Below are 12,664 nucleotides of genomic sequence, written 5' to 3'. Positions count from 1 at the left end.
CTTTCTATATAAATCCATCCACATTAGCCTGGAATAACGCAGGTGAAGTGTACAAGATGGGAGAGCCCCCCAAGATGTGTCTATTACCTGATTAGATTTAAAGAGACACTAGGGGTATTGCCAACCATCTTCCACACATTTTTTTACCTACTGATCCTCTAATGTAAATGGATGCACATACAATTTTTCTCTTACTAGCCTACCTACTAAAAGGCACTGTCCTTTCCAGTCTTATTTTTGTTTGTTATTACAGGTACTTATAAAGCTCCATCAATTTAGGCAGTGCTTTACACACAAACACACACACACACATATATAAATTGTACATTCACATCAGTCCCTAATACTCAAGGAGCGTACAATCTTAATCCCAAACCTACAGAGAGATAAGTTTACGTAGAGATCGGAGACAGGTCCCTAACCAGGAATTGAAAGGAACAGGACAAAGCCTATACAACAATCATCCAGCTTTACAAACGTTCACACTCTAACTAAATACGAGAGAAGATGAATTCAGCGCTTCTCATTCTGGCCCAGCTGGTTGCGTCCAGCTCCGGGCGGGTTCCAGGTGCTAACCAACATCCAGCTGCAAACTCCAGGTTTCTTTCACTATCCTGATACCTGATACTGAGATTTGAGCGGGTTAAGCTCGCATTCCTCCTGAAGGTCCCTCCTGCAAGTAGCGGGAAGCTCATCCCCAACCCCCCTCCAGCCGGAACAGCCTGAGGACCCAAAAGATGAAGGTAAGTACCCTACCTGGAGACCTCATCAATACCGTGGGTCGACAGAGAAATCTCCAGACTCGTGGCCTGGCCAATCAAGTTGCCCCCTTCACACACCGGATAACATCATTCCAACATAACCCTTGTCATCAGTCAGCCTTCTTCCCTTCCAGATTATTTTACCTAGCTTGACACTATTATTAATAATATTATGGATTTGTAAAGCAACAACAGTTTGTGAAGAACTTTAAAAGGAGACAGCACATTTACAATACAATTCAAAATCCCTCAATACAATTAACTGAACCTCCAGTGCAGATGGATGCACACACATTGGTTCTTAGTAGGCTACGTAGTAAAAGGCAATGTTCCTTTCTTCACTCAACAAGATCTATACTCAGGCAAGCTCTCCTGTAGATTAGAGAAATCTTCTCAACACCAAGGATAGAAAGTGAAAAATACTAACAACATGCAAAGAAATCTTCCCAACACGAAAGGTATCAAGCTAAAAATACTAAAAACATGCAAGCTAGCTTTAAAATATACATAGAACTCCTTTTATCTATATCTAGATACATAAATGTACCTATTTTTTCTGCCTGTAAAATCTTAGAGTCTTTTAGTTTTATCAAAGGGCCAAAAATGAAACTGTCTAGAGAGAAATTCTTCTTTCTTCAGTTTTGACATTTTTAGCCAAAAGATTGCAAGCCTGCCCACCACGACAAGGTAGACTCTTTTAGGGCAGGATCTACACTAAACTACACTACGCTAACCTTCTCCATGCTAGTCATGGTTTCTTTAGTGTTGGATACCTGTGTGTAATAGACCCTATCCTAGAACCTGCCTTCTTCCTCTCCAGACTTCTGTACCAAGATCTACAGAAGAGCAACCCTTTTCTTACACAAAATGGAGAAGAGATTATAAATGGCTGATACTGTTACAATATTCTGGGTGTTCAGCAATGATCATCTGTAATTTCCCTACACATTTCCCCCTTCTTTGATCATTGTTGAGCACCTTTCTATATAAATCCATCCACATTAGCCTGGAATAACGCAGGTGAAGTGTACAAGATGGGAGAGCCCCCCAAGATGTGTCTATTACCTGATTAGATTTAAAGAGACACTAGGGGTATTGCCAACCATCTTCCACACATTTTTTTACCTACTGATCCTCTAATGTAAATGGATGCACATACAATTTTTCTCTTACTAGCCTACCTACTAAAAGGCACTGTCCTTTCCAGTCTTATTTTTGTTTGTTATTACAGCTACTTATAAAGCTCCATCAATTTAGGCAGTGCTTTACACACAAACACACACACACACACACACACACACAAACACACACACACACACATATATAAATTGTACATTCACATCAGTCCCCAATACTCAAGGAGCATACAATCTTAATCCCAAACCTACAGAGAGATAAGTTTACGTAGAGATCGGAGACAGGTCCCTAACCAGGAATTGAAAGGAACAGGACAAAGCCTATACAACAATCATCCAGCTTTACAAACGTTCACACTCTAACTAAATATGAGAGAAGATGAATTCAGCGCTTCTCATTCTGGCCCAGCTGGTTGCGTCCAGCTCCGGGCGGGTTCCAGGTGCTAACCAACATCCAGCTGCAAACTCCAGGTTTCTTTCACTATCCTGATACCTGATACTGAGATTTGAGCGGGTTAAGCTCGCATTCCTCCTGAAGGTCCCTCCTGCAAGTAGCGGGAAGCTCATCCCCAACCCCCCTCCAGCCGGAACAGCCTGAGGACCCAAAAGATGAAGGTAAGTACCCTACCTGGAGACCTCATCAATACCATGGGTCGACAGAGAAATCTCCAGACTCGTGGCCTGGCCAATCAAGTTGCCCCCTTCACACACCGGATAACATCATTCCAACATAACCCTTGTCATCAGTCAGCCTTCTTCCCTTCCAGATTCTTTTACCTAGCTTGACACTATTATTAATAATATTATGGATTTGTAAAGCAACAAACAGTTTGTGAAGCACTTTAAAAGGAGACAGCACATTTACAATACAATTCAAAATCCCTCAATACAATTAACTGAACCTCCAGTGCAGATGGATGCACACACATTGGTTCTTAGTAGGCTACGTAGTAAAAGGCAATGTTCCTTTCTTCACTCAACAAGATCTATACTCAGGCAAGCTCTCCTGTAGATTAGAGAAATCTTCTCAACACCAAGGATAGAAAGTGAAAAATACTAACAACATGCAAAGAAATCTTCCCAACACGAAAGGTATCAAGCTAAAAATACTAAAAACATGCAAGCTAGCTTTAAAATATACATAGAACTCCTTTTATCTATATCTAGATACATAAATGTACCTATTTTTTCTGCCTGTAAAATCTTAGAGTCTTTTAGTTTTATCAAAGGGCCAAAAATGAAACTGTCTAGAGAGAAATTCTTCTTTCTTCAGTTTTGACATTTTTAGCCAAAAGATTGCAAGCCTGCCCACCACGACAAGGTAGACTCTTTTAGGGTAGGATGTACACTAAACTACACTACGCTAACCTTCTCCATGCTAGTCATGGTTTCTTTAGTGTTGGATACCTGTGTGTAATAGACCCTATCCTAGAACCTGCCTTCTTCCTCTCCAGACTTCTGTACCAAGATCTACAGAAGAGCAACCCTTTTCTTACACAAAATGGAGAAGAGATTATAAATGGCTGATACTGTTACAATATTCTGGGTGTTCAGCAATGATCATCTGTAATTTCCCTACACATTTCCCCCTTCTTTGATCATTGTTGAGCACCTTTCTATATAAATCCATCCACATTAGCCTGGAATAACGCAGGTGAAGTGTACAAGATGGGAGAGCCCCCCAAGATGTGTCTATTACCTGATTAGATTTAAAGAGACACTAGGGGTATTGCCAACCATCTTCCACACATATTTTTACCTACTGATCCTCTAATGTAAATGGATGCACATGCAATTTTTCTCTTACTAGCCTACCTACTAAAAGGCACTGTCCTTTCCAGTCTTATTTTTGTTTGTTATTACAGGTACTTATAAAGCTCCATCAATTTAGGCAGTGCTTTACACACAAACACACACACACACACACACACACACACACATATATATAAATTGTACATTCACATCAGTCCCTAATACTCAAGGAGTGTACAATCTTAATCCCAAACCTACAGAGAGATAAGTTTACGTAGAGATCGGAGACAGGTCCCTAACCAGGAATTGAAAGGAACAGGAAAAAGCCTATACAACAATCATCCAGCTTTACAAACGTTCACACTCTAACTAAATATGAGAGAAGATGAATTCAGCGCTTCTCATTCTGGCCCAGCTGGTTGCGTCCAGCTCCGGGCGGGTTCCAGGTGCTAACCAACATCCAGCTGCAAACTCCAGGTTTCTTTCACTATCCTGATACTGAGATTTGAGCGGGTTAAGCTCGCATTCCTCCTGAAGGTCCCTCCTGCAAGTAGCGGGAAGCTCATCCCCAACCCCCCTCCAGCCGGAACAGCCTGAGGACCCAAAAGATGAAGGTAAGTACCCTACCTGGAGACCTCATCAATACCGTGGGTCAACAGAGAAATCTCCAGACTCGTGGCCTGGCCAATCAAGTTGCCCCCTTCACACACCGGATAACATCATTCCAACATAACCCTTGTCATCAGTCAGCCTTCTTCCCTTCCAGATTCTTTTACCTAGCTTGACACTATTATTAATAATATTATGGATTTGTAAAGCAACAACAGTTTGTGAAGAACTTTAAAAGGAGACAGCACATTTACAATACAATTCAAAATCCCTCAATACAATTAACTGAACCTCCAGTGCAGATGGATGCACACACATTGGTTCTTAGTAGGCTACGTAGTAAAAGGCAATGTTCCTTTCTTCACTCAACAAGATCTATACTCAGGCAAGCTCTCCTGTAGATTAGAGAAATCTCAACACCAAGGATAGAAAGTGAAAAATACTAACAACATGCAAAGAAATCTTCCCAACACGAAAGGTATCAAGCTAAAAATACTAAAAACATGCAAGCTAGCTTTAAAATATACATAGAACTCCTTTTATCTATATCTAGATACATAAATATACCTATTTTTTCTGCCTGTAAAATCTTAGAGTCTTTTAGTTTTATCAAAGGGCCAAAAATGAAACTGTCTAGAGAGAAATTCTTCTTTCTTCAGTTTTGACATTTTTAGCCAAAAGATTGCAAGCCTGCCCACCACGACAAGGTAGACTCTTTTAGGGCAGGATCTACACTAAACTACACTACGCTAACCTTCTCCATGCTAGTCATGGTTTCTTTAGTGTTGGATACCTGTGTGTAATAGACCCTATCCTAGAACCTGCCTTCTTCCTCTCCAGACTTCTGTACCAAGATCTACAGAAGAGCAACCCTTTTCTTACACAAAATAGAGAAGAGATTATAAATGGCTGATACTGTTACAATATTCTGGGTGTTCAGCAATGATCATCTGTAATTTCCATACACATTTCCCCCTTCTTTGATCATTGTTGAGCACCTTTCTATATAAATCCATCCACATTAGCCTAGAATAACGCAGGTGAAGTGTACAATATGAGAGAGCCCCCCAAGATGTGTCTATTACCTGATTAGATTTAAAGAGACACTAGGGGTATTGCCAACCATCTTCCACACATATTTTTACCTACTGATCCTCTAATGTAAATGGATGCACATACAATTTTTTTCTTACTAGCCTACCTACTAAAAGGCACTGTCCTTTCCAGTCTTATTTTGTTTGTTATTACAGGTACTTATAAAGCTCCATCAATTTAGGCAGTGCTTTACACACAAACACACACACACACACACACATATATAAATTGTACATTCACATCAGTCCCTAATACTCAAGGAGCGTACAATCTTAATCCCAAACCTACAGAGAGATAAGTTTACGTAGAGATCGGAGACAGGTCCCTAACCAGGAATTGAAAGGAACAGGACAAAGCCTATACAACAATCATCCAGCTTTACAAACGTTCACACTCTAACTAAATATGAGAGAAGATGAATTCAGCGCTTCTCATTCTGGCCCAGCTGGTTGCGTCCAGCTCCGGGCGGGTTCCAGGTGCTAACCAACATCCAGCTGCAAACTCCAGGTTTCTTTCACTATCCTGATACCTGATACTGAGATTTGAGCGGGTTAAGCTCGCATTCCTCCTGAAGGTCCCTCCTGCAAGTAGCGGGAAGCTCATCCCCAACCCCCCTCCAGCCGGAACAGCCTGAGGACCCAAAAGATGAAGGTAAGTACCCTACCTGGAGACCTCATCAATACCGTGGGTCGACAGAGAAATCTCCAGACTCGTGGCCTGGCCAATCAAGTTGCCCCCTTCACACACCGGATAACATCATTCCAACATAACCCTTGTCATCAGTCAGCCTTCTTCCCTTCCAGATTCTTTTACCTAGCTTGACACTATTAATAATATTATGGATTTGTAAAGCAACAACAGTTTGTGAAGAACTTTAAAAGGAGACAGCACATTTACAATACAATTCAAAATCCCTCAATACAATTAACTGAACCTCCAGTGCAGATGGATGCACACACATTGGTTCTTAGTAGGCTACGTAGTAAAAGGCAATGTTCCTTTCTTCACTCAACAAGATCTATACTCAGGCAAGCTCTCCTGTAGATTAGAGAAATCTCAACACCAAGGATAGAAAGTGAAAAATACTAACAACATGCAAAGAAATCTTCCCAACACGAAAGGTATCAAGCTAAAAATACTAAAAACATGCAAGCTAGCTTTAAAATCTACATAGAACTCCTTTTATCTATATCTAGATACATAAATATACCTATTTTTTCTGCCTGTAAAATCTTAGAGTCTTTTAGTTTTATCAAAGGGCCAAAAATAAAACTGTCTAGAGAGAAATTCTTCTTTCTTCAGTTTTGACATTTTTAGCCAAAAGATTGCAAGCCTGCCCACCACGACAAGGTAGACTCTTTTAGGGCAGGATCTACACTAAACTACACTACGCTAACCTTCTCCATGCTAGTCATGGTTTCTTTAGTGTTGGATACCTGTGTGTAATAGACCCTATCCTAGAACCTGCCTTCTTCCTTTCCAGACTTCTGTACCAAGATCTACAGAAGAGCAACCCTTTTCTTACACAAAATGGAGAAGAGATTATAAATGGCTGATACTGTTACAATATTCTGGGTGTCAGCAATGATCATCTGTAATATCCCTACACATTTCCCCCTTCTTTGATCATTGTTGAGCACCTTTCTATATAAATCCATCCACATTAGCCTGGAATAACGCAGGTGAAGTGTACAAGATGGGAGAGCCCCCCAAGATGTGTCTATTACCTGATTAGATTTAAAGAGACACTAGGGGTATTGCCAACCATCTTCCACACATATTTTTACCTACTGATCCTCTAATGTAAATGGATGCACATACAATTTTTCTCTTACTAGCCTACCTACTAAAAGGCACTGTCCTTTCCAGTCTTATTTTTGTTTGTTATTACAGGTACTTATAAAGCTCCATCAATTTAGGCAGTGCTTTACACACAAACACACACACACACACACACATATATAAATTGTACATTCACATCAGTCCCTAATACTCAAGGAGCGTACAATCTTAATCCCAAACCTACAGAGAGATAAGTTTACGTAGAGATCGGAGACAGGTCCCTAACCAGGAATTGAAAGGAACAGGACAAAGCCTATACAACAATCATCCAGCTTTACAAACGTTCACACTCTAACTAAATATGAGAGAAGATGAATTCAGCGCTTCTCATTCTGGCCCAGCTGGTTGCGTCCAGCTCCGGGCGGGTTCCAGGTGCTAACCAACATCCAGCTGCAAACTCCAGGTTTCTTTCACTATCCTGATACCTGATACTGAGATTTGAGCGGGTTAAGCTCGCATTCCTCCTGACGGTCCCTCCTGCAAGTAGCGGGAAGCTCATCCCCAACCCCCCTCCAGCCGGAACAGCCTGAGGACCCAAAAGATGAAGGTAAGTACCCTACCTGGAGACCTCATCAATACCGTGGGTCGACAGAGAAATCTCCAGACTCGTGGCCTGGCCAATCAAGTTGCCCCCTTCACACACCGGATAACATCGTTCCAACATAACCCTTGTCATCAGTCAGCCTTCTTCCCTTCCAGATTCTTTTACCTAGCTTGACACTATTATTAATAATATTATGGATTTGTAAAGCAACAACAGTTTGTGAAGCACTTTAAAAGGAGACAGCACATTTACAATACAATTCAAAATCCCTCAATACAATTAACTGAACCTCCAGTGCAGATGGATGCACACACATTGGTTCTTAGTAGGCTACGTAGTAAAAGGCAATGTTCCTTTCTTCACTCAACAAGATCTATACTCAGGCAAGCTCTCCTGTAGATTAGAGAAATCTCAACACCAAGGATAGAAAGTGAAAAATACTAACAATATGCAAAGAAATCTTCCCAACACGAAAGGTATCAAGCTAAAAATACTAAAAACATGCAAGCTAGCTTTAAAATCTACATAGAACTCCTTTTATCTATATCTAGATACATAAATATACCTATTTTTTCTGCCTGTAGAATTTTAGAGTCTTTTAGTTTTATCAAAGGGCCAAAAATGAAACCGTCTAGAGAGAAATTCTTCTTTCTTCAGTTTTGACATTTTTAGCCAAAAAGATTGCAAGCCTGCCCACCACGACAAGGTAGACTCTTTTAGGGCAGGATCTACACTAAACTACACTACGCTAACCTTCTCCATGCTAGTCATGGTTTCTTTAGTGTTGGATACCTGTGTGTAATAGACCCTATCCTAGAACCTGCCTTCTTCCTCTCCAGACTTCTGTACCAAGATCTACAGAAGAGCAACCCTTTTCTTACACAAAATGGAGAAGAGATTATAAATGGCTGATACTGTTACAATATTCTGGGTGTTCAGCAATGATCATCTGTAATTTCCCTACACATTTCCCCCTTCTTTGATCATTGTTGAGCACCTTTCTATATAAATCCATCCACATTAGCCTGGAATAACGCAGGTGAAGTGTACAAGATGGGAGAGCCCCCCAAGATGTGTCTATTACCTGATTAGATTTAAAGAGACACTAGGGGTATTGCCAACCATCTTCCACACATATTTTTACCTACTGATCCTCTAATGTAAATGGATGCACATACAATTTTTCTCTTACTAGCCTACCTACTAAAAGGCACTGTCCTTTCCAGTCTTATTTTTGTTTGTTATTACATGTACTTATAAAGCTCCATCAATTTAGGCAGTGCTTTACACACAAACACACACACACATATATAAATTGTACATTCACATCAGTCCCTAATACTCAAGGAGCGTACAATCTTAATCCCAAACCTACAGAGAGATAAGTTTACGTAGAGATCGGAGACAGGTCCCTAACCAGGAATTGAAAGGAACAGGACAAAGCCTATACAACAATCATCCAGCTTTACAAACGTTCACACTCTAACTAAATATGAGAGAAGATGAATTCAGCGCTTCTCATTTTGGCCCAGCTGGTTGCGTCCAGCTCCGGGCGGGTTCCAGGTGCTAACCAACATCCAGCTGCAAACTCCAGGTTTCTTTCACTATCCTGATACCTGATACTGAGATTTGAGCGGGTTAAGCTCGCATTCCTCCTGAAGGTCCCTCCTGCAAGTAGCGGGAAGCTCATCCCCAACCCCCCTCCAGCCGGAACAGCCTGAGGACCCAAAAGATGAAGGTAAGTACCCTACCTGGAGACCTCATCAATACCGTGGGTCGACAGAGAAATCTCCAGACTCGTGGCCTGGCCAATCAAGTTGCCCCCTTCACACACCGGATAACATCATTCCAACATAACCCTTGTCATCAGTCAGCCTTCTTCCCTTCCAGATTCTTTTACCTAGCTTGACACTATTATTAATAATATTATGGATTTGTAAAGCAACAAACAGTTTGTGAAGCACTTTAAAAGGAGACAGCACATTTACAATACAATTCAAAATCCCTCAATACAATTAACTGAACCTCCAGTGCAGATGGATGCACACACATTGGTTCTTAGTAGGCTACGTAGTAAAAGGCAATGTTCCTTTCTTCACTCACCAAGATCTATACTCAGGCAAGCTCTCCTGTAGATTAGAGAAATCTTCTCAACACCAAGGATAGAAAGTGAAAAATACTAACAACATGCAAAGAAATCTTCCCAACACGAAAGGTATCAAGCTAAAAATACTAAAAACATGCAAGCTAGCTTTAAAATCTACATAGAACTCCTTTTATCTATATCTAGATACATAAATATACCTATTTTTTCTGCCTGTAAAATCTTAGAGTCTTTTAGTTTTATCAAAAGGCCAAAAATGAAACTGTCTAGAGAGAAATTCTTCTTTCTTCAGTTTTGACATTTTTAGCCAAAAGATTGCAAGCCTGCCCACCACGACAAGGTAGACTCTTTTAGGGCAGGATCTACACTAAACTACACTACGCTAACCTTCTCCATGCTAGTCATGGTTTCTTTAGTGTTGGATACCTGTGTGTAATAGACCCTATCCTAGAACCTGCCTTCTTCCTCTCCAGACTTCTGTACCAAGATCTACAGAAGAGCAACCCTTTTCTTACACAAAATGGAGAAGAGATTATAAATGGCTGATACTGTTACAATATTCTGGGTGTTCAGCAATGATCATCTGTAATTTCCCTACACATTTCCCCCTTCTTTGATCATTGTTGAGCACCTTTCTATATAAATCCATCCACATTAGCCTGGAATAACGCAGGTGAAGTGTACAAGATGGGAGAGCCCCCCAAGATGTGTCTATTACCTGATTAGATTTAAAGAGACACTAGGGGTATTGCCAACCATCTTCCACACATTTTTTTACCTACTGATCCTCTAATGTAAATGGATGCACATACAATTTTTCTCTTACTAGCCTACCTACTAAAAGGCACTGTCCTTTCCAGTCTTATTTTTGTTTGTTATTACAGCTACTTATAAAGCTCCATCAATTTAGGCAGTGCTTTACACACAAACACACACACACACATATATAAATTGTACATTCACATCAGTCCCTAATACTCAAGGAGCGTACAATCTTAATCCCAAACCTACAGAGAGATAAGTTTACGTAGAGATCGGAGACAGGTCCCTAACCAGGAATTGAAAGGAACAGGACAAAGCCTATACAACAATCATCCAGCTTTACAAACGTTCACACTCTAACTAAATATGAGAGAAGATGAATTCAGCGCTTCTCATTCTGGCCCAGCTGGTTGCGTCCAGCTCCGGGCGGGTTCCAGGTGCTAACCAACATCCAGCTGCAAACTCCAGGTTTCTTTCACTATCCTGATACCTGATACTGAGATTTGAGCGGGTTAAGCTCGCATTCCTCCTGAAGGTCCCTCCTGCAAGTAGAGGGAAGCTCATCCCCAACCCCCCTCCAGCCGGAACAGCCTGAGGACCCAAAAGATGAAGGTAAGTACCCTACCTGGAGACCTCATCAATACCGTGGGTCGACAGAGAAATCTCCAGACTCGTGGCCTGGCCAATCAAGTTGCCCCCTTCACACACCGGATAACATCATTCCAACATAACCCTTGTCATCAGTCAGCCTTCTTCCCTTCCAGATTCTTTTACCTAGCTTGACACTATTATTAATAATATTATGGATTTGTAAAGCAACAACAGTTTGTGAAGCACTTTAAAAGGAGACAGCACATTTACAATACAATTCAAAATCCCTCAATACAATTAACTGAACCTCCAGTGCAGATGGATGCACACACATTGGTTCTTAGTAGGCTACGTAGTAAAAGGCAATGTTCCTTTCTTCACTCACCAAGATCTATACTCAGGCAAGCTCTCCTGTAGATTAGAGAAATCTTCTCAACACCAAGGATAGAAAGTGAAAAATACTAACAACATGCAAAGAAATCTTCCCAACACGAAAGGTATCAAGCTAAAAATACTAAAAACATGCAAGCTAGCGTTAAAATATACATAGAACTCCTTTTATCTATATCTAGATACATAAATATACCTATTTTTTCTGCCTGTAAAATCTTAGAGTCTTTTAGTTTTATCAAAGGGCCAAAAATGAAACTGTCTAGAGAGAAATTCTTCTTTCTTCAGTTTTGACATTTTTAGCCAAAAGATTGCAAGCCTGCCCACCACGACAAGGTAGACTCTTTTAGGGCAGGATCTACACTAAACTACACTACGCTAACCTTCTCCATGCTAGTCATGGTTTCTTTAGTGTTGGATACCTGTGTGTAATAGACCCTATCCTAGAACCTGCCTTCTTCCTCTCCAGACTTCTGTACCAAGATCTACAGAAGAGCAACCCTTTTCTTACACAAAATGGAGAAGAGATTATAAATGGCTGATACTGTTACAATATTCTGGGTGTTCAGCAATGATCATCTGTAATATCCCTACACATTTCCCCCTTCTTTGATCATTGTTGAGCACCTTTCTATATAAATCCATCCACATTAGCCTGGAATAACGCAGGTGAAGTGTACAAGATGGGAGAGCCCCCCAAGATGTGTCTATTACCTGATTAGATTTAAAGAGACACTAGGGGTATTGCCAACCATCTTCCACACATATTTTTACCTACTGATCCTCTAATGTAAATGGATGCACATACAATTTTTCTCTTACTAGCCTACCTACTAAAAGGCACTGTCCTTTCCAGTCTTATTTTTGTTTGTTATTACAGGTACTTATAAAGCTCCATCAATTTAGGCAGTGCTTTACACACAAACACACACACACACATATATAAATTGTACATTCACATCAGTCCCTAATACTCAAGGAGCGTACAATCTTAATCCCAAACCTACAGAGAGATAAGTTTACGTAGAGATCGGAGACAGGTCCCTAACCAGGAATTGAAAGGAACAGGACAAAGCCT

The sequence above is a fragment of the Staurois parvus genome, unplaced genomic scaffold (assembly GCF_062004578.1).
Source record: "Staurois parvus isolate SC_StPar_1 unplaced genomic scaffold, SC_StPar_1.0 ptg000258l, whole genome shotgun sequence".
Taxonomy (NCBI): domain Eukaryota; kingdom Metazoa; phylum Chordata; class Amphibia; order Anura; family Ranidae; genus Staurois; species Staurois parvus.
The sequence above is the reverse complement of the archived record's forward strand: the minus strand, read 5'-3'. Positions refer to the sequence as shown.